Below are 22,970 nucleotides of genomic sequence, written 5' to 3' on the forward strand. Positions count from 1 at the left end.
CTCTTCCATGGGTACCTGCCAGTGCCCAGAACATAAATCTAAAGAGGAAAATATTTCGGCAGCTTGCAAGTAGTCTACCGCGTCATCGTTGCGTGGCAGGGGATATACGTCCTTGCGCGTAATCTTGTTAAGGCGGCGGTAGGCTACACAGAAACGGATGGAGCCGTGTTTCTTTTTGACAAGCACAACTGGCGAAGCCCATGGACTGCTTGAGGATTTAATCACGCCGCTCTTGAGCATTTGGTCGACTTGATCTTCAATAACTTGGCGCTTGGGTGCCGACACACGATAGGGGCTCTGCCGTAGAGGAGCGTGGGCACCAGTGTCTATGCGATGTGTGACAGTCGACGTTTGGCCCAGTGAGCTGTGATGACAGTCGAAGGAGGCGCGGAACTTGTGGAGCAAGTCGAGAAGCTGCTTGCGCTGCGGCGGTGGAAGATCTGCGTCGATGGAGCGGAGAAATAGTTCGGTAGATGAAGAAGTGGGTGTAGAAGATGGTGGGCTGAGCGCAGCGAGACTGATGTGCGAAGAACCGGCAGTCTCCTCATGGGTTAGAATAGACGCGACAGGTTGGGCACTGCCGACACATTCGCCACGGTGCAAAGCACTAGAGTAGGGAAAGGGGTTACAGACCCACAGTACGGAAAGGCCAGCAGAAATAGTCAATACGGCGTAAGGCAGAGGGAGGCACTTGCGCCGGAGAAAAGTATGGGCAGGCGTGAAAAGAAATGTCATCACGGGAAGGGGCACAAGAGAGGCGCACAAGGACGGAAGAGCATGGAAGCAGGTCCATGTCTTCGGTGACGAGGGCTTTAATAAATGGCGGTGAAGGAACAGCGTCCGACAGGGATTGGGGCAGAGCAGAGAACCCGACTTCAGTGCGAGAGCAATTGATGACAGCGTCATGACAAGACAGGGAATCCCAACCCAAAATAACAGAGTAGAACAAAACGGCAGTACGACGAACTCGATCATATAGAGGACATCCTGAATTAAAACTCGAGCGGTGCAAGCTGCCGACGGCTTGATGTGCTGAGCGCTGGCCGTGCGCAGCCAGATACCGGCAATTGGCGTCTTAACTTTCTTCAAGCGGCGACAAAGGTTTGCGTCTATTACTGAAATTGCGGCGCCAGTGTCTACAAGGGCCATGACAGAAATTCCCTCGACCGAAACGTCAATAAGGTTCGCAGGTGACAGCTGAGGTCTTTTGTAGTTCGACGAGGACGCAGTTCTTGCCTCAGGAACTCCGACATCTAGCTTTCCTCTTGAGAATTACTTGCGCGGCGACGCAGCGGAGAAATGGAGCGTCGTCGCGGGGAAGGGGTACGGCGGTCGGTAAACGCTGAACGGTCGAGGGAGAAAGGACGAGTGGACGCACGGGGCTGAGTAGACGCGGAGTACTGACGCGCTGGAGGCCAGTACCCGACCGGCGGTGCCGAAACTGGGAGTCCGCGACGGCAATGGCGGGCTACGTGGCCAGGCAATCCGCAAGTGTAGCAAATAGGCCGGTTATCCGTCGTGCGCCAATGATCTCGGTCTCGTGGAGATGGTTGCAGATAAGGTGCCGGCGCTTGTACGGGCACTGACATTATAGGGTACGTAGGCGGCCGAGGTTGTGCGACGACTTCAGTGTAAGTCATTGGACTGGCGACAGGTTGTGGAGCGACGTTGGCATAATTCAGAGGGGTGGCGACTGGTCTTGGGGCGGCGTCAGCGTACGCCAGCGGAGCTGCGACAGGTGATAGTGAATGCGCTGACGGAAGCACCTCAGCAACCTGCTCTCGAATTGCATGTTGGAGAGCCGGGGCGAAACATTGTGGCAACCCTTGAGGGCTAGGCAAAAGCGAAAGCTAACGGGCCACCTCGTCACGTACAAAGTCCTTGATTTGGTACAGCATAGTGTAGCTGTCAGCTGCGGGTGGCAGTCGAGAAAGTGACTCTGGCTGAGCCGAGTGCTGACGAGTCAGGACCCTCTGCTTACGCAGCTCCTCGAAGCTCTGGCACAGCGTGATGACTTCCGAAACGGTGCGCAAGTCCTGAGCGAGCAGGATTTGAAAGGCGTCATCATCAATGCCTTTCAAGATCTGCTTGATCTTGTCAGCTTCCGGCATGCTGACGTTCACTCGGTTGCAGAGGGCGATTACATCTTCTATATAGCTAGTGAAGCTTTCGCCGACCTGCTGGGACCGTTCACGCAAGTGTTGTTCGGCGCGAAGGTGTCTGACAGCTGGGCGACCAAACACTTCGGAGAACTTCGTCTTGAAGGCCGACCAAGTCGCAACGTCACCTTCATGGTTGCAATACCAGAAGTTTGCGACGCCGGTAAGATAAAAAATTACATTATTGAGCTTTTTCTCGTCATCCCATTTGTTATACAGGCTCACCCGCTCGTAGGATGCGAGCCAGTCTTCCACATCATGGTCATCTATGCCGCTGAAGATAGCCGGGTCGCTTTGGCGAAGGGAGCCGGCACAATATGAGAGTCGGTGGGCCTGCTTGCACGGCTTGGTGTTGGATGTCCACAGGCATCACAGGTGTCGGAAGAGTGCGGCTACGGAGCTCCAGAGCCGATATCGTTACCCAGCACCTCCACAAAATTTAGGATGGGGGTTTGTTAAAGGCACTGGGACCTCAGGAGCAGGGCGGCAACAGTCCGTGGTCGGCGAAGGCGAGAACACAGCACGCGCAGCGATGGCGATGCCATCGCTAAGCAGAGCGGTCGTCTTCACAATATATTGATTTTTATACTGAAATTTTCCAATATACGAAAAAATTGTTGTTCATCAACTTATCTCTGTTAAAAAACGTGTTTGCCCAGAATTTCTGAGTATGGTTATCTGGCAGCAAGGGCAGTCTAGAGGAAGGCAAAATATTCTGAACGACACCTGCGCGTGGTTGAATTGTCAAGGTCATTTGCTCTTATTAAAACCTGAAACGTAAATAGTTGAGCGCTCTTATCTGGACAGCTGTCGCAGGTGCCTGAATATAAATATCAGGACACAGCTGAGAGCGAATTGCAATACACAGACACCCGTGCCTTCATTCCAGTTCGTGTCGCAGGCCGACGCATTTGCTCATTTGTCGCATAGATGCATCGCACAGTGCCTGGAGAGGAGACAATGGAGGCTTCCAGCAGCACTTCACAGGCAACAATCTCTAATCCTAACAAGCGACTACTTTTAAGGAGGACCTTTTTGGTCTGTGCAACTTAGAATCTCGCCCGCAATTGAGTAGTCGCCCCACGGCTGCAATGGCTTCATTAAATGCTCCGAAATTAGCGACTCTGGCGGCTTCTGGGCCGTGCCGGTTCACACGAAAATGAGTGATTGCCAATATGCACCGATGGTCTAATCCAACTTCCGGAATTTGAACTCTGGGATGAAAAAATGCTGCTGTTTTATCTTTCAGTTACCTGTCCATTCCTTTTTTTTTTGCGGTAAAAACCTTCCAATCTCCAAGCGAAATTTATCGCTAAAGTTCGCTTTCAGCTTTAATTCACAACAGCCGAGAGCGGCGGCATTCGGCTCGACGACCTTCGAGCTCTCTTGTTGCCACGCCGCAGCCGGCTCATTCACGACTTTCCGGGCGCAAGTCAGCCAAATCAAAAGCTTCTATAAAATCCACGTTCGCTGTCTTCCTTCTCTCTGGACTGCAGTCACCACTACTTGACAATAAGAAAAAAATAGCGTTCATAGAGGGTTTCCCGCTTAATAATCCCTTTGTACAGAGTTTCTGGGTATGAAGTTGCCCAAATCCACTCGAGAACAGTAAAAGATGGGACCTATGTAACATAACATTGTTGCTGCTGCCTGGCCTGTAAAAATTCCGCCTTGTTTTAGCACCGTGCCCTCCATCTTGGAGACAGCTTTTGAACCTAAGCACGATTCAAACAGGAGGGGTAATTTGTGCTGGGCGCTGACGAAAAGAAGTTCAGAATTTCCCCATTTTTTTATACCGCAATGCAGTGACCGATAGATACAAAATTTTTGGGTGTAACAGTAGTAAAAAAAATTGGCTGCGGCTTAGCTAAGGTTAAGCCTGGATAAGCGAAAAGCTCTCGCTGCTTTTCAGCCAACTCCCAAGCTACCACTTCTGGATCGATATTTCTGCGCCGTCGGACTGTTGCTTCTTCTTTTTCTTCCATGGTGAGTGTCTGCGCCTGTTCTATGGGCAAGGGCGCCTTTTATACCTCTCCTTTGAAATGCGCACTGCGCACGGCTGCGGCGAAAGGCCAGACGCTGAACAGAGGGTCTTTCTCATTGACTAAAAATGTCCTACATGAGGCACACGCCCTACCCACGGTTTCACTCAACTGAACAGATGCTAAGCTAATGCCTGCCGCATGCCATCACTTACCGGCTAAAGATCCCGCAAATGCCATAGTCTTTCACAAACGTCACACACGTAGCCGAACGGATTCTTCACAAATTCTCCCGTGAAGACCTTGGTCGCACTATCACTTCTGCCTGTTTCTGCGCCGTCCGACTGTTGCTTCTTCTCCTTCCATGGCCAGTGTCTGCGCCGTGCGTGACGTCACTCGGTTTCGCGCATGCCCAGAAGTGTCAAATCTGTAGTGTGGTTTACGCAAAGCACGGCGGTGACTAGCCTAGTGAAGCTTTTAGGTTCAAAAAAGCATGGACCAGTGTAAAAAGGGAAGTTCTGTTTAGAGGGAAATTCTTGCACCCCTCCACGAGCACCAGCCACCCCCCTGTGATGCGCGGGATGATGGCTAGCAACAAAAGACTGCAGCTTCAGCGTCAAAGGCGGGAGGAACCAAAATGCCCAGGGGTAAAATAATTCCTGGAGAAACCATTTATGAAGACACCTCAGTTGTGGGATAGAGAAAAACTTACGCTTCATACGTTCTAGAGCAACTAATGGGAAGAAAATGACCTGGAAGGTCGTTGTTAAGCAAGAGAAAGTCAACCGATGGGCGGTTAGACTTCTTGCCGGTGCAAGGGAAGCACACATACTGTATAGTGACGCTTATAGAAGGAAGCCTCATTCGCACCACTAGGATACTGAGGGCAATCGTTTTTCAAGGAAAGCACGCACTTGAAAGTGGCACATACTCGATAGAAATCCCAAGTTTGGGAAGTTTCGTGGGTTCGAGCGCTCGCGGAAGACGTGAACTCTACTCTTTCGAAAGCAGTGGCCATGATCCACCGAGCGAAAACAGCTATTCGAAAGTGGAACGAATGATAAAGATCACACGTGAGCCGAAATCTCCAAAGTGGTCTGAGCGTCGCCCCCGTTATATACGTTAAATGGAGCCACAGCGTCCCCAAAGCCGAGCAACATTTTCACCTATCCGCTTCGGAGTCATTTTTATCCTTAAGTATCGTTTGAAAATGAAGACATTAAGAGAACAAAGAATTAAGTGAAACAAAGAATCAAGCAGTTAAGCAAACAATAAAAAATTTCTTCAATTGAATAAGTTATTCATTCAATCCTTTTCTCAGTGGCGGAGCATGCTAACGATTCAGCCACCCCGCCAGTTAGACGTGCACCCCGAAATCTAAATGCAATGCTATGCAGTGCTGGCAGAAATGTCCTCTAGCGGCTTCAATTTTGAGCCCTGTACACACCCCGTCCAATACGAACCGCATAACAGTAGAAGTATAGTGTTCTGCAGCAAAGCAATACATTATAAGTTAGACACACGTGGGGATAAACAGAGTTGCGAGAAAAATTATTGCAACATATCGCATTATCCAAAATAGATGTGAGCTTAAAATGCATCGCAGGGTAGGCGTAGCACATTGCAGAGCGGTTTGAACGCGAACAGGCTGGCTACCAAACGGGAGCTATTTCCACCACTCGTTCCACGCACCGAGCAGGAGTAGTGCCTACACAGGTGTCCTGCTGTATCAGGACACCTTAATACACAAATACATAACGATGTACATACGGCAGGAGCTAATAATCTCCTCTATGCACTCTTATTTTAGACACGCGTTGCGTCCCTTCGTTCTTTTGGCCCTCCTTAGGGCAAACTAGCCTTGCCGGCTAAAACCGGTTCTCACCCTCCAGTCGTCGCAAGAATTGTCCCAGAGTCGTAACTTCCAATTATTTGGATAGATAATCGCAGCCAGCAACCCGGATACTATTCGGAGGGAAGGTTTGCACACTTCGTCCTGTGGTTCGGCTTCATTTTCGGCTTGATGTACGCCGTGGTTCCTGAACAGTGTTCGCATGCTTCTCCCGACATTAAGCATTAAACGTACTCTATATTTATTAGGCAGACACAACCTAATCTTCAAGGGCTATGATTTTTGCAAGGGGTCAAGAAAATGTTTTGCCGATACTACGTGGCTTACATGTAGAAATACAACATCGAAACGAAAAGGCAATGAGAACTTCGTACTCAAACCATACTATGGCAATTAGCCTTTTGTGCTGCCTGTCCGCTAAGCATGTTTCTCGTAGCTCCTTTTCTAAGAAGCTCAACCGTTACACCGACCAATGTTAATTCTCGTAGCTTTAAAGAACCACACCCGTTGCAGGCTTGTAAAGAGGACAACTCACGGTAGTAAGCTTGGCTTGTCGGTACACGTCAGCGCCAAGGACATTCCAGCTGTAAATTTGTAAAGCCAACAAAACAACAAGGGCTCTCATGGACAAGCCTACGTCGTGAAACTGCAGTCGCATGTTTGTGCAGTATATGGGATGGCTGCAGCGAGCATGCACTTATGAAGGTGTATAAGCTGATTCTTTTATAGCGAAAGTTTTGTTGTTTTTGGTAATATTTTGCGTCTGAGCTTGTTGCGCGATTTTTTTCATGTCAGCCTGGTTTAGGTTCAGCAAGTTAAAAACAGGCCACAGGCTCATTTTAAACCGCACCTCCTTTACTAAAACTGATTCATTCGCCGCTGATGAGTAATAACATGAATAAAAAACGTTGGTGGTGAGCGCTCTCGTGTTCAGCTGTGCTCGGCGAGCGCAGGTGATGTCAAAACGTCTGTTTCACAGAACAAAGGGGTCACTGCCAGGAAGAAAAATATAAACAGCTAGATAAACCTGTTTTCTAGCGTGGATGTCGGTCATAAAGGATCGTGTTCAGTTAGAGAGCTGTCTAAAGAAGGTAATTGGATTATGAAAGGATCGGTTATCCCTTATACGTTTTTTTACAAGCGTGCTCACACACTTATGAGACTGCATAATACCGCAGTTTGCCTGGATGAAGCAATAACTACCGTGTGATAGGTTGCGGACTATTTTATTTCGCAACAAGGCATAGAAACGTGTCTAATACGACTGCAGTTTTAGGCAAAGGAACAAAAAAAGGAATCCTGTTCCCTATACTTTCTTGAAGTGCGTTTCGGGACAACTTTTTTTGAAAATGCAAAGAAAGGTAAAAAGAAGAAACAAGTCGTATCTAGTGAGGCAGCTGAATATGCATGGTGTTACGCCTAAGAAGTTCGGCCATTTTAAAAATAGGCCTTTTCAGTAAGAAGTGCGCTTTTTTTTTTGGCACAGTAGTGTCAATGGTGTAGCGTGTCGGAATAAACCAAGGTCTTGCTAATCGGCTATTTAAATGTGTAGTAATTAGATTTGAACTATTACTCTCATTATTCTTACCTATGTGATGCATGTAGGCCATTGTAAGTAATGCCTGTATCGGTTTTTAAATTTTCGAAAACGTGGTTACCATGAGTGCTGTCGCGTAACCAAATCTTGATTTTTACAGATTTTCAGGTACTGGAGGGTTTGCTTTGCCTGCAAGCTTCTGGGAAGCCTATGTGTCTTGGCGCCAGGTGACCAAAATTTGGTTTGGTTTGGTTTGGTTTATGGGGTTTAACGTCCCAAAGCGACTAAGGCTATGAGAGACGCCATAGTGGAGGGCTCCGGAAATTTCGACCACCTGGGGTTCTTTAACGTGCACTGACATCGCACAGTACACGGGCCTCTAGAATTTCTGTTTGGCTACCTAGCCAAGGGTAACTACGTCTTCGAAACTCCAGAAAATATGTGAACATAACTTACGGTGGGCGTCACGCCTCTAATAAGGAGAAAGAAACAGCAATGACTAAAACTTATAAGTTCAGCAGTATTTAACCGTGCTGATAGCTAGCACGTTTTAACTCTAATCGAATGCGCTACATCGCTGACAAGCCTATTCCCAAAAAAGCCGTCTTCTAACTCGAAAAGGCTGTTTTCAAAAATTGCAGAACCTCTATACTCCGTTTCATACATCATGTGCAATTCTGTGAAGGCTACGGAAGTAGTCCGCAAGAAAAAAATAAAGAGAGGTGTATCGCTCCGCGCTGTTCTGTTGCCGTGTGGTCTAACGCGTCGCTCCGGAGAGTCGAGAGGCAATGGGAGTGCGTGGGTTCAAATCCCGCATGGTGAATCTTTTTTTTTCGCACATTTTTTTTTAAATCGCAACTTGAATTTTGCGTGACTTGAATGAGAAAACTCGTTTTGTTCAGAGTCGCGTGAATATTATGCCGGGTTCTGAAATGAACTGCACGCATCTGTTCATTTGATGCATACCCTGTTAATGTGAGAAATATAGTTCAAAAGAATCTTCTGGCGGGCTAGATGGTAAGAATCATTCATAATTAAAACTGCGCGAACAAAACAAGGACACGAGCAAGAAACCAGACAACACACACAAGCGCAGACTTGCAACTTTTATTCGAAAAGATTGCCGCGCTCTTTTATACCCTCTGTGGATACAATCAACACACCCTCAAACCCATCCGTGACATTTAAAACACGTGCGCTTATCTCCTATGATTGTTCGAAACAATCCACGTTAATGACCAGGCGCCTAGCGGCACACAAGTGACTCATAACCACGCGCAAACTTTACCTCCAAAAAGACAAGGTCATGAGCCACGTGCCTTGTCAACGACATGTCTAACACGCCAAGAATCACAGAAAAGCAATTAAAAGAAGACAATCTCATCCTACATGAACAAAAGCCATCTGAAACATGAAAGAAGTGAAAATTGACAACAAACACATAGAAGTTATAAGGGTGACATGAAACAAGTGTAAAGTGAGAACCTAACTAAACAAAGCTACAGTACTAAGAGGAAGGCGAACAACTAACCATGACGGTATGCCTTCCTCCCTTCTAGAAACTCGATTTCTTTGTCAGACAGGTGAATTGACGGTGTGCTCACACATCGATCTGCGCTCTTGGCAATAAGAAAGGCCTCAATAATTTCCCTTTCTGTCTTCCCTCCCGCTTTCGCGAGGAATTCAGCATCTTCTAAAAACGCTCCGCAGTCGCGTTTTTCACACTTCGCGCAGTGAATGGTCATATTGCTTCCTGATTTCCTTGACAAATTGCGCTCATGCTCACTCGCCCTTTCGTTAAAGCAACGCCCTGTTTGGCCGATGTACGTCTGGCCACACGATAAGGGAACCTGATAAACGACTCCAGAGGCGCATTGAGTGTACATGGTGCTGTGGCTTACTCTGCACTCTTGTCGCCTACCATCACTATTCATCATGGCGCACACCCTAGATAACTTAACCGGTGCCGAAAACACAAGCCGGACACCATACCTGCCTGCAATTTTCTTTAGATTATGCGCCACGCGATGAATGTATGGTATAACGCATACTGGTTTATGTTCCTCTTCTCTGCGTCTATGGTTCCCTTGTTTAATCCTTTGTAGCAGGTCTTCGCAAACACTAGAAACTAATCGCCGCGGATAACCTGCGGCATACAGTCTGTCTATCTGCATATTAAGGCTCGATTCCTGATTATGCAAGCATGACTTTTAAAGCGCAGAACGGCAGGCTAGATGAACAATTGCCCTCTTCACTAACTTTGAATGAGCACTGTCATAGGGAAGGAACTGCTTTTTCATTCGCGGATTGTAGGACCCACAGATATGTGAGCTTGTGAAGTGCAAGCTAACATCTAGAAACTGAATCCGACTGTCCTTAGGGAATTCACAAGTGAAGTTAAGTCCTGTTCCTTCTGCTTTAAAAACATTGAGGACGTTGCTAACAGTTTCAGAGAGGCCAGACGTGGAAGGGAGGTTAAGGACTACTAGGAAATCATCGACATATCTAAACACGCGCACAACATGAAGGTCACCAAGGCGATGTTCCATGCGTCGGTCAAAGCAAGAAAGGAATATACTACACAACTTAATATACTTAATTTGCAGATAGACAGACTGTATGCCGCAGGTTATCCGCGGCGATTAGTTTCTAGTGTTTGCGAAGACCTGCTACAAAGGATTAAACAAGGGAACCATAGACGCAGAGAAGAGGAACATAAACCAGTATGCGTTATACCATACATTCATCGCGTGGCGCATAATCTAAAGAAAATTGCAGGCAGGTATGGTGTCCGGCTTGTGTTTTCGGCACCGGTTAAGTTGTCTAGGGTGTGCGCCATGATGAATAGTGGTGGTAGGCGACAAGAGTGCAGAGTAAGCCACAGCACCATGTACACTCAATGCGCCTCTGGAGTCGTTTATCAGGTTCCCTTATCGTGTGGCCAGACGTACATCGGCGAAACAGGGCGTTGCTTTAATGAAAGGGCGAGTGAGCATGAGCGCAATTTGTCAAGGAAATCAGGAAGCAATATGGCCATTCACTGCGCGAAGTGTGAAAAACGCGACAGCGGAGCGTTTTTAGAAGATGCTGAATTCCTCGCGAAAGCGAGAGGGAAGACAGAAAGGGAAATTATTGAGGCCTTTCTTATTGCCAAGAGCGCAGATCGATGTGTGAGCACGCCGTCAATTCACCTGTCTGATAAAGAAATCGAGTTTCTAGAAGGGAGGAATGCATACCGTCATGGTTAGTTGTTCCCCTTCCTGTTAGTACTGTAGGGTTCATGCGTCACCCTTTTAGCTTTCTTTAGTTAGGTTCTCACTTTACACTTGTTTCATGTCACCCTTTTAGCTTCTATGGGTTTGTTGTCAATTTTCACTTGTTTCATGTTTCAGATGGCTTTTGTTCATGTAGGATGAGATTGTCTTCTTTTCATTGCTTTTCTGTGATTCTTGGCGTGTTAGACATGTCGTTGACAAGGCATGTGGCTCATGACCTTGTCTTTTTGGATGTAAAGTTTGCGCGTGGTTATGAGTCACTTTTGTGCCGCTAGGCGCCTGGTCATTAACGTGGATTGTTTCGAACAATCATAGGAGATAAGCGCACGTGTTTTAAATGTCACGGATGGGTTTGAGGGTGTGTTGATTGTATCCGCAGAGGGTATAAAAGACCGCGGCAATCTTTTCGAATAAAAGTTGGAAGTCTGCGCTTGTGTGTGTTGCCTGGTTTCTTGCTCGTGTCCTTGTTTTGTTCGCGCAGTTTTAATTATGAAAGAATTAATGTGAGCTGTCCGAAATTCGTTGTCAGTGAGCCCGCACCAGCTTTTGGTCAGCAGTGGCGGTTTCTTTCCCGATTCTGCACCATTGTGACTATACTTTTTAGATGCAAGCGAGAGACTTGTGCGAAAGATGACGTTCATTCGTCGGGTTTAATTATTTAGCACAGTGGTGAGTGGTTCGCAGTGGCCCGATTACCAAGTGGCCGTCCGCAACTTTCGATTTCGCCGTTGCCGAGGAGCCCTTTTTTGTAGGCCTCTGTTAAGGTACCTGGCATGTTAAGAATTGTTCTGTGCAACCGATTAGCGGCTGATCCAGTCTTCGCCAAAAGAGCCTGGGACCGACTTTGTCACTGTGCTGCTGAGTAGCCCAAAGGACTTTGCGAGAGTAATTATTTTTTACTGATTGCGAAGTTCAGAAGCAAGATGTCTGTTAATGTAGAATGCTGGTTTATCATGCAGGAGCGCAGAAAACGTATTGTAGACTTCTTAATCGCCTATTTTCTGACTGTATATGTGTCACATTCTTGTGCATATCTGCAATTCTTTTGTTTTTGTGCGTTTTCCTTTGTTATTGAAGAGAGCTCTATAACTTGGCTGTTACATGCGGCAAAAGAGCAGCATATTTACACTGATGGGTCAAATTATTCTTACACACACCACCTCCATATGGCCTGTTTTCCCGTGTTAAGTGTAAAATTTAGAACATAGTGTTGATTCACACAGAGACAGAAAACAGTACTGCCTCAAGGGTTACAGATTTGTTGTCGTGCACAAATGTATATGAAGGCAATACAGAGGCAAGTCAGCTTGTCTCGATTTCCCTGCTCTCCTAGAAGAGAAGAAGCTGATCAGGCAGGATTTTCATGCAGCCAGGTAAAAAGAGTTCCAAGCTGTGGGAGCGTCAAGTAAGAATGGAGAAAAAGTTGCACAACGCTAGGAAAAAATATTTCGATAGAGCAAACAATAAATGAGACAGGACAATAAAGAATGCTGACCCAACAGTCTTTGCGAGAAATGGTTTATTCTGGAAACAGCCAGTGGCATGGATCACAGTGCATACAAATTAAAGGACACGTGCAGTGGATGTACACCAACACACACTCAGTCAAGTGCTCCAAAATTGGAAAAAAAATGTGCAGCCAAAGAACAACACTATTTGATAAAACAAAAATCTGACCAATGTACTAACAAAGACATGACTCGAAACAAACAAATTTTCAATCAACTGAGCAAGAGCCAGCTTGAAATCATTCACACCTCCCAAAAATTAAGGACAAAACATAGGAACTGGCTACCTCAACACTGGCACTGCATAACATGTCAAAACGACCAGAGATTGACAGTAATGCAAGACAACACCTGACCAAGAATCCCTTTTCAGGACATGAAGATCAGACACCTATACATACCAATCCAAACCCTCACACACAAAATGAGGCCTATTAATAGGGGTTTGTGAATGTTCGAACTTTTTGGACAGCACATTCAATAAATTTCTGTTCAGTTAGCCGAACGAATCAAAGAGTACATGTTCAAAATTATTTTAGATGAATCTGATTTGCTCTCAAATTTTCAGATACTTTTTGAATAATTGACACAACGCTTGATTAAGCTCCACCGTATTTTTCTGCAATGAATCTTCCAAAAACTGCACACATTGACGACGTGTACCAGTATTCATATTCTAATTGGAAAAAGTACTATTTCCACTCCCTTATAAATTATACTTCTATACAGACGCTATTAACACGACCACCTCACCACCTACACTACAAGTTACTGCCGGATACAATTTGATGCAATGAATTGCAATGATGCAATGATTTGATCGAAATGGTACAATGTTTGGTGGAAATGTTACAATTTCCTCGGAAGACTGATCAATACACACACTAACATATTTCACATTTCCACCCACACACGCACAAAGGTGATCACAGCATGTCAATGAGTCCTCTCTCTTTCCTCGGTAGCATGTGTATTACACATCAATTCGAAGTCAGCCAAGTTCCTCGATGCCCCTTAAATCTTCATCACTGAAACCAGTGCTCGAGTCATCAGAGGAGGAGTTGCACGAGTCAGGAATGCTGAAGACAACCAGTTCAATTACAGCGTTAGCAATCATATCGCGTTGCCATGCTTCAGCCTCAACTTGCTCCACATGAACGAAACAGTTTTGAAAGTTTTCATGGCTTACAGACGCCAGTGCTTCCGGTAGGAGCTTTTCCACTTCTGCCAAAGTGAAACATTTGTTGCGACCCGCGATGTATCCCTTAACCTGGCTCCAAACAAGTTCTATGGGATTGAACTCGCAGTGGTATGGTGGTAAACGAAGAACCTTGTGGCCATGGGTAGCCGCCAGGGTGCCGATGCGGTACACAACACTGGGTGTGTTTACCTTTTGAGAAAGCTCCAGCAGTTCTGCCCTCACCATGTCCTGTGACCAAGGAAGGAACACCTTTCTTTGTGAGCCAAAGCTGAATGTCAGCTTTGCGCGTAGACTTGGTAGATGCTTTTTCAAGAGCCACGCTATGATATGGGGCATTGCCCATGAGGACAATGCTAGTGGCCGGGATGTGTGGCAAAAACTTGTCAGGGAACCACTTCTCCAAGTAGTTGCCATCCATCTCAGAGTGGCAGTCAGCGTGGTTTCCCATTCTTGCTCGGATGAAATCAGCAGCGTTTTCCACGAATCCTGCTGCACTGCTCCCAGCACGTACAAGGCTGCCCCTCTGCCCGAAGGCGCAGCCAATCCCGTTGTTAAACCTTTCAGGAAGGCATCCTGAGATGACTTCGCAGTCTTGTCCTGCCATACGTATTCTTTTGTGTGCCCTGTGTTGACCAGGGTCTCATCTAGGTACATGATGCACCTGTAAATGCAAAACTGCACGAATTAATGCTTGTAAGTAAACAAACACACTGCAGCATATAAGTAGGCAATGCACTGCAACAAGCACACTACTGACCACTGTCTGACAAAAAGCCGCTCAAAGGCACTCGAGAAAAAGAATTATCTCGGCTTAATTGCTCCCTTGTTCAGGCTTATATTTCACGCCCAGGCGGCATTTGGTAGCCACTTTATATTCACTGTATGTTTGCATGGGGCACTTGACTAATTCGGCAACGTTTGAAATTTCTTCACTAGATTGAACACACAGTGTTCTTTCTTCTTGGTCCCGTCTAATGCGCTGCTTCTACTCAAATGATGTACCAACTAGCCCGGCTTATTCCTCTCTTGGATTTATCTTCACTCGCGTCGACTGCGAACAAAAATTGCCAACGTTCGCAGCAGTAGCGCCAGTAACTCGCACCACCGGAGCAACGGGCAGTGTACAGTGGGTGTCCATTCGTTCCTACGGTGACGACGATATGGCACTACCCATTAGAGTGCTACATTTTTGGCTGTTTTGCTTTTTTTGCTTGCCGCACCAATTGGGATTTAGCGATTAAATCTGGCCCATACAGACACGTACCCCACCCAAACGTAGCGTAAAACTGGTCGTGAAACGTCACCTCTACGCAAAAGGTCGGCAACAGCAATGTGGTTAAGACGATTTCTTCTAAATGTGTTATTCTGAAGCAACACTCACTGTTACGACTACGAGGTTGCAACGCTAAGTTCAAGCTCTATGTGAAGCCAGTCTAAACGTGCTGCGTAAGAAAATAAGCATGGAACGACCCGTACCTGCCCTGTCCTCGGAATTCCTTGATGGCCCGCAGGTATGTACCTGGGACGCCAGGCAGTGATGTCACTTCACTCGATCAGCGCAAGGTTCCGTTTACTTTTTTTCAAATGTGAATACGATGTCCTTCATCAACCTCCACAATGTGGTTTTCTTGAAGTTCGGGAGGTCGTCGTCCTCATTGACAGCCTTTAGCACACTGCGCAGTGTTGGGACTTCCCTCTTCGCGTACATGCTGTGCACTTTCAGACGGATGGCGTGGACTGTGAAGCTGTCATTCTTGACTGTTCGCTAGCTTGAAATGTTCACGTCGCGAGGTCTTTTCTTCGGAGACGCCACAGGCCCGCACAGACGCTCCGCCTTGATTTTGGCAACGGTACGGGGAGATATGCCGGTGTCCTCGCTCACAGCGCTCAGTACTTCCGGAACAGACTTCACCGGAAAACGGATCCTGTTACGGCAGAATACATTCGAAATTACTTGCTTGGCGTGTCTTGAGAGCTTGAATGCACGAACCTTCAGAAAAATGCGTACAGGACAGCTGACCGTGGCCGCTGAGCTGGACGCCATTTTGTCAAAAGAAAAAGGGAGCCGGACGGAAAGAGCAAACACGGCGACCAACGGGGCAGCGACAACGTGAAATGGAAAAAACTACAAACGCAAAATACAAAATCACAGATCTGGATCGATTCACTCGCAACAACAGCGTTTTTTTGTCACGCTAATGACAAATGTATTAATTATCCACGAAGCCTGCCGGCAAAGCATTTGTTATTTTTCGCTAACCACAAGCAACGCACAATTTTCTGTCACGGATGCAGGCTGCGCAAAAAAGAGCGCTAGCTTTGGCAGCGTCGCACCTGATGTATGAAACGAAGTATAAGGTGAAACACCCGGTAGTGTGCGGTGGCCGCTAATGCCTTCCGTTTTTAAAAAAACTTACTGTGGCAATACTCCTCATTTAGTTCACATTTCTAACGGCGTAATTTCAATGCAGTAAGGTAACCGAAATGGTGGTTTATTTGTATTCACCAGAATTTTAAGGCTGGCATCCATCGTGGGTTTTCGAGACACCCGTGGCCGGAAAAGGAGACTCCAGAGCGAGCACTAAGGAAGGAAATGCTTTCCCCTAACGATGCAAATATCAAACACGTCACGCAAGACCACTCTGCGCTGTCACCAAAAATATCGGCAAGCATTACCAGCAACAGGTTCCTAACAGGTTACGCTTTTACAGTTACACGTTAGGTATCTCAATATGTCGAATTCGTCGTGCAATGTCTTCTAAATGTGCAAGCAAGCGTTATTTTACTTTGCAGTGTTTTGTTGTGGAGCCTTTTCTCTTGTTAATACAAAGGATTAAAGGGAATGTCGTCTGGAATCAGGAAAATTGAAGTTCTATGTGGAGCTCTCATTCCGCACTTTTTCTTAACCAGCACTTCTGCATAAGCCAGCTCGGCACCAGTCGCGGCACTCGAGCAAGCAGCATGTGCACATGCGTGCCTTCTTTTTGGAGACGTAGCTATTAAGTCAATGGTGCCCGGCCTGCGTGTAGTAGTCGAGACTGTCAACAATAAGCCTTCGCACGACATAAGTAGTTAATGAAAAATAATGCATGAGGCGTTGTCTCACTTTTCGGTTGATATCCGAAACGCGGGGTGGAGGAAGGGTTAAAGGAAAGAGCGAAAGAAGGAGGTCAGATTGAGGCGCCGAGATGCCTTAATATTGCCTTAATTTTGACTACCTGGTGTTATTGAAAGAGATACAGAGGCGAAATTTGGAACCTAAACTATTCATAAGATATGATTCAGGGGCGCAGGAAGATGACGTCTAGAAAATTTCAGTCGACGGTGTTGTGTGGAACCTTATTTGATACGATTTGGAATCTTTTCGAGGGAGCGGTTCGGCATTTCCACCCGCATCGATTGATGTGATGGTGCACCTTCCCATAATATGACTGCCCACATGAACTACCAGTGCTTGCCACCGACGCCATCCGCGTTATAAGAGTCCAAGCTGGCCGGTTGACATGGACGTTAGTACACTTCAGCGCTGGTGCCGACCTAGACCGAAACTGCTCGAATCAAATCATTTATAACTCTTCAATCTCCGAATAGCTGTTTAGGGGTCGTTTATAAAAATTACTTCGCCCGCAGCCCTCTTTAAAAGCACAGATAAGGGACGACTTAGCCTAGCTAGTCAAACTGAGAATAAGGTGTGCAGGCTCGTCGGTTTAGGTTCAAGGCTCGGTTTTAAACGTCAAGCAGGCTTCAGACAAAGATGGTCGTAATCGCACTTCAGCTTCGCCTCAAGTGGCTTATGGTAGGGAGGGCAAGGGTGCATGCTGAATTAGCCATTCTCTACTTCACATTCATAGATCGCTAGGAGTCCTCATACCCAGTGCAGTGGCGCAGCAGTTAAGCGACGCGTCACTGCCCTGCGATGACATGTGCTGCCACAGATGAGGCTTGGGAGACCCAGCCAACCTTTCGCGACCAATCAGTTATTGAACTGACACCTGCCACAACGGGCAGTTTGCTAACAATCCGGTGGACAGGCTGTATTGTCCTCACAAGGTCACATGAACTAGGTGGCCCACCTGCCACCTATGGAGGCCACCTAAGGCAGGCCGCCCACAACACGGTGGGCACACGAAGGGACCTCACGGACAACGGCTAAGTGGCAATGGCAACACACTAAAACAAACGGAGAAGGGAAAACCTCGCGTCTGTATCCTTTCAACTTGCCTTGAAACCGTACAGCACACTGGCCTCTCTGCGTTTAGCATCTATTCAGACGTGGCTGCCGTATCCTGGGTTAAACCTCTGCTCAAGCTTCCAAGAAGGAAAATGAAATATTTGAAAACTTGCTGAAGTGGATCAAAACTGAACTTGCTAGTTAGCTTACCAAACAAGGTAGTCGCTATCATGCAGTCCATGTAAACACTGTCCGATCATTTTGATGAAATTGAAAGGCTCGAGAACCACGAAAAGGATATAAACAATGCCAAATGCAACGTGGGAAAAATAGAAAAAATACGCTTCACCAAAGGCGTTCAGTGAGGCTCACGCCGACAGAGACGCACTTGAGTGGCAAAGCAGCCGTCTGAACATGAAAATTCACGGATTACCTGAGGTTGACGGTGAAAACCTGCATGAAAAGGTGCATGAAATCGCACAGAAGCTTGAACTTGAACCCATATTTGAGGATGGTGTTCTGGCCGTTCATAGGCCTTCGGGAAAGCAAGAAAACAGGCGTGGAATAATTGTCCGCCTTGCGCGGATTGCCAAAACGCGGGACTTAAAGGGACAGTGAGGAGAGCTCAATTAATATTTTATTAAAAGCAAATCAAATAGTTTGGCATTTCATGGCTTTGTTGCCACTTGGCCGGCAGCGAAAGATGCATTTATTTCTAAGAAATTTGTATTCGAAGTTGAAAAAGTTTTTCCCGCCGCTCTGATTCAAACTTGGGATTCTCTTATGACGACATAGAACTAAGTGACGTGAAACATGACGTGCACATGGCGAAACGCAGACTCCGTGCTTTCTGGCGGTCAGCAGTGCGGCGTAGCAGCAGCCGAAAAGGTAGCTACCGCCGGCCACACGTTGAAGGCATCTATCGGCTATTGCGGCCGTCGCTACCGTCGCTTCGTTTACGTTTGCACCGGCGTTTTGCCAGCGTTGCGAAGGATCCCGTTCTCGAAGTCGTCAACGAAGTTCTCGCAAATAGACACCTTTAGCGTACCGTGTACTATCGCGCTCAATATGAGTTGCAACGCGCGGTCATCGACCGGGGCTCGTTCCTTGGTGTGCCTCCTCCAAACAGTCGCTCGGAATTCTGGGAGAAACTACTGTTCCAGCAAACAACAGCACCCCTGCTCAGAAAAAAGTTTCTCCCAGAATTCCGAGCGACTGTTTGGAGGAGGCACACCACGGAACGAGTCCCGGTCGATGACCGCGCGTTGCAACTCATATTGAGCGCGATAGTACGTGGTTACCGTTAGCGGAATACCGGGAGCCCGCCTACCGCCGGTCGGTGAGTAGGCGCTGATTGGTTCCCATGCGGCAGGCGCCCGCTTAGCTGCCGGGTACGTGGCGCCATCTGGTGACGTCAAGAAGATTTGCGCATGCATTGCTGCGCCTCAGTGATTCGTGTGTACCGTGTCCTATTGTTACTAGAACCATTGCAACACTGTTTTCTCCTATGACGTCATCACGCTTGTACTTGCGAGTTTGGCCTGTGGCGGCGATACCTGTATTTTGGTTCTTGCTCTTTTCGACGTTACAAGAGCTTTGTTGTCAGTATGAGTATAGTTTTTGTAATCAAGAGCTGGTATTCTGTCGATACAAGCCAACTTCACTTTCTCCTCAGTGTCCCTCTAAAAGACAGCCAGGACAACATCTTCGTAAATGAAAACCTTACCTCTCGCTAGACGACGCTCCTTGCAACCACCAAAAAGAGGACAAAAGAGGCTGGCAACAAGTACGTGTGGCACTCAAATTGAAAAGTTCTCCTGCGCAGGGCAAACGATGAACCGGCACGTGTCGTTAAGAATCAAAATGACTTTCGTTCTCTCTCAGAATGAACGCCTACTTTTTAATAGTATTACTTAACTGCTCAGCGAAATGAATCATTTGGGTATCTTAGGAAGCAGCATTAGTTGACTTCCTTCAAAGCAAAGGAGTGTCTTTCATGCACATGAATGTCCAATCTGTCTCTGGCAAGCTACCTGAATTAGAAGTTTTTTTTTATATATACACAGTATGTGCAATGTAATCATGCCAAGAGAAACAAGGTATTGCTCTGATGATGTATTTCGCCTGCCTCGAAAAAAAGTATTTTATAAAAACTTAACTACACGTCGGGGTGGCGGTGCTACCGTTTTGAAAGACGATCATGTATCATGTGAACTGTGAGCAGAGTACTCTTGCGTAACAGAAAGCTGTGAAATGCTGTTTGTTCAAATACCGGGTGCAATCTTTGCTGTATGGTACCGACCGCCAGATTGTTTATTCGAACGTTTTTTGGTTTTTTGTAGCGCATGCTAGTTTTTGCGTTACGAAAGAAATATGAAGTGGTCTTAAGAGGAGACTATAACATTGACATCAGCTCCGATGGCGCTAGGAAACCAGAATTTCAAAGGCTTTTTACGTCTAGGGAGTGTATAAACGCAGTTGAAACTTTCACGATAATAACACACACTACAAAAACCACTCTTGATCATTTTATAGCGAACTATATTCCACCATTGGTAACTAATCGAATTAACCTGTACTCTAAGGGATCAGTTGACAATAGTTATGTTTATCCAACAAAGAGCAACCTAAACGGAGAAAGAAAACACTAGGAAAAAACTACAAATAATGAACGAGCATGACTTTGCGGCCTTTCAAGATGCCCAGAGACAAGTATCTTGAAAGGAGGTTTTTCAGCAAATTGAAGCTCAGGTAACCTACGACAATTTCTTCAAACAATGATCTGCTGTTTATGTGCACCATTTTATACATATGAAAAGAAAGCATAATTCTTTTCAGAAGCCTTGGATCACTAAAGAGCTTCCAAAAAACATTAATGAACGAGGCAAACTTTACTCCAGATTTAAAAAATCTCTAAACCATGAGGATTTTAAAAGCTTCCAAACCTTTAGAAATACACTAAACAAAAGGCTAAGAATCGCAAGAAATCGCCATTATATGCGCATATTCTCTTCATGCGAGGGACATTCGGAGAAGCTCTGCAACTAGATAAATCACTTAATGAGACGAAATCAGAACACTGAACATATCAAGAAAGTTTCTGTAAACTGACGCCTTTTAAGCGGATACCATTTGGTGAATGCATTCAGTATACACTTTATGGACACTGATTCGTGTTCATCACCAATCCTACTATATGTAATTTGAGTTCCCTGCAAACAAAGACACTATATTTTTTCAAGCAAAAACACCTGCTGAACTTTCTTTAGTTTTTCTTAACCTGAAAAATTTATGTAGCTGCAACGCTCATGGCCTCAAAATAAGGCCTATCAAATATGTTATATGTGACACTGCACCAGTGTTAGTGCATATCTACAACTTATGCAGAACATGTGGTACTTTTCCAGAAAAAAAATGAAAATTGCAAAAGTAACTGTCTTTTATAAGAAAGGGGGCAAGCTCACTTAAAAAAATTATCGACCGATATCTATTCATCCGCAGTTTTCTAAAGGGCTCGAAAATATCATTCCTAACCAATTAACATCTTTCAGCAGGAAATACGAACTAATCACATAAGTCGAATGTGTCTTTCAAGAAGGTAAGTCAACAAACCTAGCCCTTGTATCAGAGAAGCAATAGATACTGCAAAGCCGGAAAATAAGTTACTTGTTATTGTTCTATTCACAGACGTTACAAAAGCGTTCGGTTGTATTAATCGTGACCTCCTAATAAACAAGTTGGAAAGATATGGTATCAGAGGCCTTCCTCCCCAGGTTCTGACATTATACCTTAGAAACCGACACCAATATGTGACCATAAACACTCCCACATCATCTTCACGACAAAAACAAGTAGGTGTCGCTCAAGGAGGTATCCTTAGTTCATTTCTACTGAACATTTACATAAATCCACAAGGAAGTAAACTTTTATCAACTACGCAGACGGCACTGGTGTTTTTTCATCACCAAACTCATATACAGGCCTGATTAAGGCAGCGAAAAATTTCCTAACACATTCGTCTAAGAGAGGCCAGGAAAACATTATAAACGTAAACCCCAAGAAAACAGAAGCAGACATCTTTAAGAGGAATAGTACATGCGTGTCTGCCACAAAGGAACACGGTATCATACAACGCAAAGAATATAGAGGGCGTTAGTTTAGTAAAAGTACCTGGCGTATATTTCACCGAAACATTGAAATAGGACACTCACGTGCACTTTATATTGCAGAAATTAAGCCGCATAACAGATATCCTATATCAAACTCGTTACCTCCTACCCATGTCATAAAATTTGCTCATTTACAATGCACTTGTTGCCCCACATGTAAAATATTGCCACCTTGTATTGGGTACAGCATCAGCTTCTAATCCCACTAAAATACTACTGATGCAATAAAAAATTTTACGAGCTATTGGAAGCATGCCCTAACCTCACACACCGAAGACCTTTTCGCCGAGCACAACATAACAAAAACCATTCTTCTCCGCAAAGACGTCACAGACCTTGTTTTTTTGTTATTTTGTAAAAGTATTCTTTCCCACCCATCTGCCCCTACGTAAAGGGGGCCAAGGACCACTAAAGCTGCCAGCAAGCAGCTTTTGCCTTGGCCACTTCGATTTCTTTTTAAATGGACAGAAATGACATGAAAAATGAAACCTGCGCCCTCGACTTGGAGCCGCGCCACGTCCGCTCATCCGCCAGACGGAGTGTGCAGGAGCTAGAGAGAGGAGGAACGGTGCAGAGGTTGCCTCGCGCACAACGGCTGTGATTCATTCGCACGCATCCAGAAGCAACGGGTGTGAGCTGACGTTTTCTTGCCATTTGCATAGTTGCACGCGTGAGTCATTCGCATTGAGGAACAATGTGATGCAGAACCTTGGGTGAAGGACGCGGCGCATAAATGAGCTGCCAGGAATCTCAAGTAGAGTGATGGCCGTCACTCTGACAGAAGCATTTGCGGCAGGAGCAATGCGCCGAGGCCAGACGTGAAGCACGTGCACACCCCGATGTGCGAGCCTGGGTTCTCCAAGCCACCCTTGAAAGGCGTAAAAATATTTAGGTACAGCCTCTATAAGTAGAACTCGCCGATGAAACACAGCGAAGACCAGTTAGCTGTCATCATGCGGGTTACAATGAACGTGTTATCGGGGTTTTTTTTTTTCTGCGTGCTGTTAGAACTTCAAATAAATGACTGACAAGGACGTAGCACCGACGGTGGATGGAGCTGCACTAACTGCACTCGTTTCAGCGATATATTGATTTTAACACTTTTAGTCGCTAAAT

At 46.1% G+C, this 22,970-nt stretch overlaps 1 pseudogene; it reads right to left on the reverse strand.

Moving 5' to 3' along the window:
• Positions 1 to 551: 551 nt before the first annotated feature.
• On the reverse strand, positions 552 to 18,216 carry LOC149328417 (uncharacterized; annotated as a pseudogene).
• Between the last annotated feature and the right edge of the window lie 4,754 nt (positions 18,217 to 22,970).

Source organism: Amblyomma mixtum, chromosome 9 (genome assembly GCF_055824585.1).
Source record: "Amblyomma mixtum isolate Tamu chromosome 9, ASM5582458v1, whole genome shotgun sequence".
In the NCBI taxonomy this organism is placed as follows: domain Eukaryota; kingdom Metazoa; phylum Arthropoda; class Arachnida; order Ixodida; family Ixodidae; genus Amblyomma; species Amblyomma mixtum.